This window comes from Notolepis coatsorum (genome assembly GCF_963971535.1).
Source record: "Notolepis coatsorum genome assembly, chromosome: 4".
NCBI lineage: Eukaryota > Metazoa > Chordata > Actinopteri > Aulopiformes > Paralepididae > Notolepis > Notolepis coatsorum.
This window is the reverse complement of record NC_140168.1, coordinates 208,748,121-208,754,912: the sequence shown is the minus strand read 5'-3', so window position 1 is coordinate 208,754,912 and position 6,792 is coordinate 208,748,121. Positions and strand designations below refer to the sequence as shown.

The 6,792-nt window shown below is 42.4% G+C and overlaps 1 long non-coding RNA gene across 1 annotated transcript; it reads right to left on the bottom strand.

Annotated features, from left to right (window-relative positions):
• Positions 1 to 582: 582 nt before the first annotated feature.
• Positions 583 to 1,995, bottom strand: LOC311226270. Its single transcript, XR_014619537.1, has 3 exons — positions 1,871 to 1,995; positions 1,475 to 1,585; positions 583 to 1,230 (listed from the first exon to the last, which is right to left on the bottom strand). It is a non-coding gene; the product is annotated as an uncharacterized lncRNA (long non-coding RNA).
• Between the last annotated feature and the right edge of the window lie 4,797 nt (positions 1,996 to 6,792).

The following is a 6,792-nucleotide window of genomic DNA, read 5'->3' as shown; positions in this document are numbered from 1 at the left end:
CTAGTTCAGTTCAGTTCACAATTTTTTAAAAGAACTAGTTCAGTTCATAGTTCATAATTAAAAATGTTTAACTAAAGTTCATGGTTTCAAAAATGAACTAATTTAGTTCTTTTTAGATTTCTTTTTTAATATATAGATTTTTCACGTACAGTTACTTACATTACAAAAACACACATTGGGACAAGGGGGGGGGGGGGTCCTCCAGTTCATCTCTATGCCATCATCCACACCATAAGCAAGCAAAAACAAAAGAAAAACAAGCAAAAAGGAAAGCAAACCAAGGCAGGCACTGTACAGTATTGCACTTGCCTCGAGCCCATTCACATGTAGACATATATTTATTTTTTCCTATCCTAGGTCTGTCCATACAATGGGGCACTGGGCCTTTAGAAGGATCCGATACATTTCAGCAGGAAAATAGTCTAATAGTGGTGCCCACACCTCCTGAAAGGAAGCGTCGTTGCCTCTATGCATTGCACAGTGTCTTTCATGGGGTAGCACACCGAAGATCTCTCTATACCACATTTGTAAAAATGGAGGATTATCCTTAATCCAGTTTATCAGAATGCATTCTGGGCTGAAAGTAGAAGTTTATCAAATAGTTTGAATTGTAAAGGGTTAACGTTAAACTATTTTAAATGCTCATACGCCGACGTCTAGAGGTAGAGTCTGACTCTGAGCGAGTGCTGCTGCAGCTCTGGCTTCTGCGCGCAGATTCTGCTGGTCCACTGTTGTTGTGAGGAGGAGTCTGATGACATAGCAGGGGGAGACAGGCGCGTTGCCAGATCGGGTGGTTTTCCACATAATTTTGAAGCCTGTTTACAGTGTGTTTAACTGGGTTTTCGGCTGAAATACATATGAAATCTGGCACATCTTTGAACGCCGTTATAGAGTGCTGAGAATGAACGCACTTTTGAACTCCGTTACACAGCGCTGAGAATGAATGCGTTCTGAATTACGTTCATTTAGCGGATATACAGTACGTTCAGTTCTCCTCGCACTGCTCCGCTCGCTCTGCTCTGCGCTCCCCCTCCTCTCGCTCTGCTCTGCGGTCCTCTCGCTCGCCCTCTCGCTTCCACTGATCCTCTCGCTGTGAACGCTGCTCCTCTTCTTGGCAGAAATCCAGGCGTCGCTTATTGGCAAGTTCCATAAAGGCAACCACAGTGTCTCTTTCATCAGCAGTCCTCTTCCGCCGGGTGTTGGGACTTGGGCCTGGGCCATCTGAAGCGCCTGTAGGTATGAAAGCAAAAATATAAAATTAATTGAAGGCAGGCTACAACCAAAATATCACTTTTTGTGGGCAGTTAATTTGTATTAAACCAACTAAATAACATCTATGCAGTCTAATCACTGCCCTGTAGAACAGAATGAAATACAGTAACTTTGCATAATGCAAAAACACAGGTTTTGGCCGCAGACTGACCAGGCAGACACTGAAGGCATGAGAATATAATTGCTAAAACTTTGTACTTACCGATTAGCAGGTTGGTGGAAGGACTAACGTCTCTCTCTCCAGCAGTCGACTCTCTCTCCAGCAGTCGACTTCTCTTGCGCCGGTTGTCTGGACTCGGGCCATCTGAAATGCCTGTATCACTTTTTGTTGACTATGTGGGCAGTTAGTGTATTTGTATAAAGCCAACTATAACATCTATGCAGTCTAATCACTACCCTGTAGAACAGAATGAAATACAGTAACTTTGTATTGATTGAAAACTTGATTGAAAACGTTATTAACAGATTGCAGAATGGGTACAATACAGTACGGCTCAATACACACAATTGTTAAGGGGATGCAGACCAGAGGAAAAAACTTTCGTCTTGTTTACATCATGAAATATAGATGAATATAATTGCTAAACTTTGTACTCACCGATTGGCAGGTTGGTCGATGGACTCGATGGTTGGTCGGGCACCGGTGGCGTGTGCTCCACCTCCGTTGTTGTTGTTGGTTGTGACTCAACAACGGAGGGGTCACTGGTCGGTTTGTTGCCGAGTATGTTGTCTACTGCCTCGTACCACGGAAATTTGTCCTTCTCATCAGACGAGCTGCCGGATTTGCGCACCACATCTCGTACTTTTAAGTACTGCAGCCTCAACTTCTTTACTTTCGCTCGACATTGCTCGACCGACCTGACGAATCCACGCACAGCCAGATGATCGGCAAATTGCCCATAAATATCCACATTTTTATGTGTCTTGCCCAGCTGTTGCTGAATGCTCTCGTCAGCCCAAAATGCCAGCAAACATTCAATTTCGGCAGCCGACCACAGTGAATCTTTTCTAGTCATGTTTCTTCTCTGTCGAATAGTTATGACGTTGTGTCAGCAGCAAGCCGCGTCCGTGTTTTGGTACAAGCTCGCAAAACCACGCCCCCCCGCTCCCACTGGCTCGCACCCAGAACCACCTATTTCAAGCGTCCCAGGTTCAGCGGGGCGCTGATTCGATCCCGAATAGTGAGTGAGAAAGGCCCCTAAGTTTCCAGAGTTACAGAAGCGCTTTCCACATTGGTCACAGTAGTAGGGCTTCTCTCCTGTATGAATGTGCTGGTGACCCTTTAAGTTGGTAGAGCTACCGAAGCTCTTCTCACACTGGTCACAGTGGTAGGGCTTCTCTCCTGTATGAGTGCGCTGGTGTCTCTTCAAGTGTCCAGAGGTACTGAAGCTCACAGTGGTTGGATGAATGCGCTGATGTTTCTTTAAGTTGTCATACAGACTGAAGCTCTTTTCTCACTGGTCACAGTGGTAGGGCTTCTCTCCAGTATGAATGCACTGGTGTGTCTTTAAGGCTCCAGAGTTACTGAAGCGCTTTCCACATTGGTCACAGTAGAAGGGCTTCTCTCCAGCATGAATGCGCTGATGATACTTTAAGCTGTCAGATCTACTGACGCTCTTCTCACACTGGTCATAGTGGTAGGGCTTCTCTCCTGTATGAATGTGCCTGTGTTTCTTTAAGCTTCCAGAATTACTGAAGCGTGTTCCACATTGGTCACAGCAGTGATGCCTTGACTCATTCATATCTCTGCTTGTTGTTGGGGAGCAATGCAGCAATTGTACCTGGAGAAGAGAGAAGTACACCAATGAAGAGTTCAGATCTTGTGTTTTGCATTCGTTAAGTTTGTATTTCTCAAGTTCTCAAAATGTTTTATGCTCTAAATGTAGTTGTTGATGTGATTTAAAAGTGAATCTGCTCCAAGGGCGGTTTATTGACAATTTGCCAACATTAATAAAATACTGAGATAAAACCCAACAGGCAGTTGCCTGCAATATGACATTGTGGTTGTATCTGTCCTTGTAACAATATCATTGTTGTTCCTAGTTTGTGTTGTTCTGGGGAGCAAGTAAGAGTACACAGACCACAATTGCGACCAAGGTACCCATGTACATGTCAAAATACTTCCCAAAGGTCAGTGAATACCACTATCACAACACCAGAGGGAACTCCACAAATCATGTAAAACCCAGATTCGGCTCAAACAAGGGACTAAACACGTTTCGCAATTATGCCACATCAATGTGGAACGCCCTACCTAAAGCTGTAAAGGAATGTGAATCACTACCCACTTTCAAAAACACTCAAAAAACACCTACGTGAGACTGCAATTCGAAACTGGCCCCTACAAATGTCCTAACCTAGTTGTACAGTAAATGACCAAGTAAGGCTTTGTCAGTATTCCAATGTACAGTGTAAAATGTGTGTGTGTCCCCTACCCAACCCCCCCCACCTCCAATGTACAGCCCTCACCCAACCCACCCAACCCCACCCCACCCATCCAACCTCCTCCAATGTACAGTTTCTACGCCAAATGTATATACACTCCTTTTCTGGACACTTTTGTATCACAAACAGTACTGTATTTGCAAATCTGATATGTCATAAATGTATAGATGTAGCAGTACTGTCTATCTGTATGTCATGTATGTCATATATGTTATGATGAATTGAAAATGGGGGACCCTGATGTAAACAAGACGAAAGTCTTTCTCTGGTCTGCATCCCCTGTCTTTCTCTGGTCTGCATCCCCTTAACAATTGTATGTATTGAGCTGTACTGTACTGTACCCATTCTGCAATCTGTTAATAAACTTTTCAATCAATCAATCAAACTAGTACAGATAATTCAGACTGACATAATATATTCAAAGGAATGTATATTATATTAGCAATATGAATTACATGTTTAGCCAAAGAGTAGCCTATTGATAATTCGTTTGTAATATGTTTATCAGATCAAGATCATGAATTAAGATTAGGGATGTCAGTTTATCGCGTTAATTAGATTAATTAATTACACAGCAAATTATCGCGTTATGAAAATGAACTCAAAATTAATAAAAAAAATTAAGATTATTTTTTAAATACATTTGTATATTATAATAATTTTGTATCTCATTCATAAGAACGTAGAATACACGTTTACAATTTTTTTTGAAATGGTCCATTTGCATGTTCTTGTTATCTGATTCTAGAGACATCTATGGATCTCAGGGAATGTATTCCCAGTGTCAGAAATACTTTGTCTGTTACTAGGCTTGAGGAAATTGTAATGAACCAAATGAGAATATCAATTCAATTCTTATTTTTTTGACTGTGAATAACACCATGCTCAAATCTAAGCAAATTAATAAAGGGAAGATGATTAAACAGAACGTTTTGTAGATACTAGGGATGCCCCGATCACGTTTTTTGCCACCGATACCGATCACCGATCGTCGTGAGCCATATCGGCCGATACCGATCCGATACCGATCGTTTTTGATTAAAAAGAAATTAAAAATTATTTTATATAAAAAAATTTATTTAAATTTTTTTTAATAAAATATATATATTATATAATTAGACTTGTACTTGTATTATCTGCGAGACATCGCCACCACGCAACAAGTCAAAATGCTCGCTATCTGCAAACAGCTCCACTGTCTCTAGTAGCCCTAGCTCAAAAAAGGATTCTCCGGCGCTGCAGCTGGATGCATCTCCGTCTGAGTCGCGTAGTTGATGATGTCACACACAGACTAAGATGTCAACAGAACACACGGAGCCTGGTGGATGCATGAAGCGATATAAATAAACCAATAGCCAATAAATGTGAAGTTATCTTTGAACCCCTGTTGTCAAGCCTCGTTAATATAACCCCTTTCCTCACTAATGGAACTGGTTTTGTGGACTCGCTGACGGTGCTTTGAGCGTTTCCAGGATTAGCAGCTAACGCTAATTAGCTTAGTAACGTTATGCTTTGGTCATTTCACATTCAGCAAGCCCTCAGCTCGAATACGCATTCAATCAATGTTATAAGACATTGATATCAGGAGCTATCTGTAGCTACTGCTAGCCGGCTAGATGACGTTAAGACAACTATTTAGTTCAATCGGACATTTCGTTTTGAACCGTGAACTAACGTCAGCTAACGCAAGCTAACGGAGATATCAACATGGGCTACTGGACTTCCTGGGGCATTTGTTGATATCCGGAGCTATCAGTAGCTAGCCGGCTAAATACCGTTAGACAATGCCTACTAAAAGTGAATAGTTGACTGGGTAATTTTGTTTAAACAGTAACGATAGCTAGGTAGCTAACGTTAGCTCAGGTCGAATGCACTATCTAGACTCAGCAGAGGAGGTCTTCTTCTTCTTCTTCTTTTTGGTGTTTTACGGCGGACGGCCACCATAAATGGGGCATTTACCGCCACCTACCGACCCGGAACTCGGGAGCAGAGGAGGTCCGCCTCCTCTGTGTTTACAAACTTTACACGGGTACGGGCGGGGCTAGGGAGGAGGAGCAGTTTGCAGGTCCTGTGCGTCTGAGACAAGCGAGTGAGATATCCACTTGATCAGATTCCGCGATCGGCGAATATGACTAATTATCGGAATTCCCCGATCGCATATTTATACTGATTATCGGCCGATAACGATCGGTGGCCGATCGATCGGGGCATCCCTAGTAGATACAGTACTGAGTTCTGCCATCCGGACACATGCAATTTGAAATAGGATTATAGAATATAAAATATCAGGCCTAAAATAGTTATGTGATTAAAATGCGATTAATTAGATTAATTAATTACAAATCCTGTAATTAATTAGATACATTTTTTTAATCGCCTGACAGCACTAATTAAGATCATTTTATGCCTGTTTCTTTCAACGGTCTTATAGTATCCAGCATATTGCCACCCTATAACCTTTCAGTCTGCCCAGCACCAAGACAACTGTTGGCATTGCAGCCTTGATGCTGATTGTTAATCCTGTTGTGGCCTATGGCTGAAAGACTTGTTATCTTTTTTTGTTGATTTGGTCATATCTGTCTGTCATAGTAGTTACCTCTGTGCTCATAGATGTGAAATAAGCTGTGAACTAACTACGTTTTTTACATCTATTATGCTTATGTTGATCTGATAAACATATTATAAACAAATGACAATAGGCTACTTAATTGAGTAGCTGGCCTATCGTCCTGCTCGCAATTTGGGGTTGACACAATTTCTCACTTGGAGTAAGTCAAGGGGTCCCTGGACATGACACATCACGGAGGTGCTTGTCCGCCACAGTGGGCGAAATGGCTGCAGTCGCCAAAACAAAAATGGCTGCCTTCGACTCTCTAGGTCAGGGGTCCCCAAACTTTTTCCTGTGAGGGCCACATAACTTTTCCCTTCTCTGGTGGGGGCCGGGGTCAGTTTGTAACAGAAAAAGTGTGACGATCGCAGGGGTGCCTAAGCGTAAACATTTATTGTTTTCCAGAAAGCCACACACCATGAGAAAACCATCCTCCAACACAACCAGGCAGGCCTTAACCTGGAACC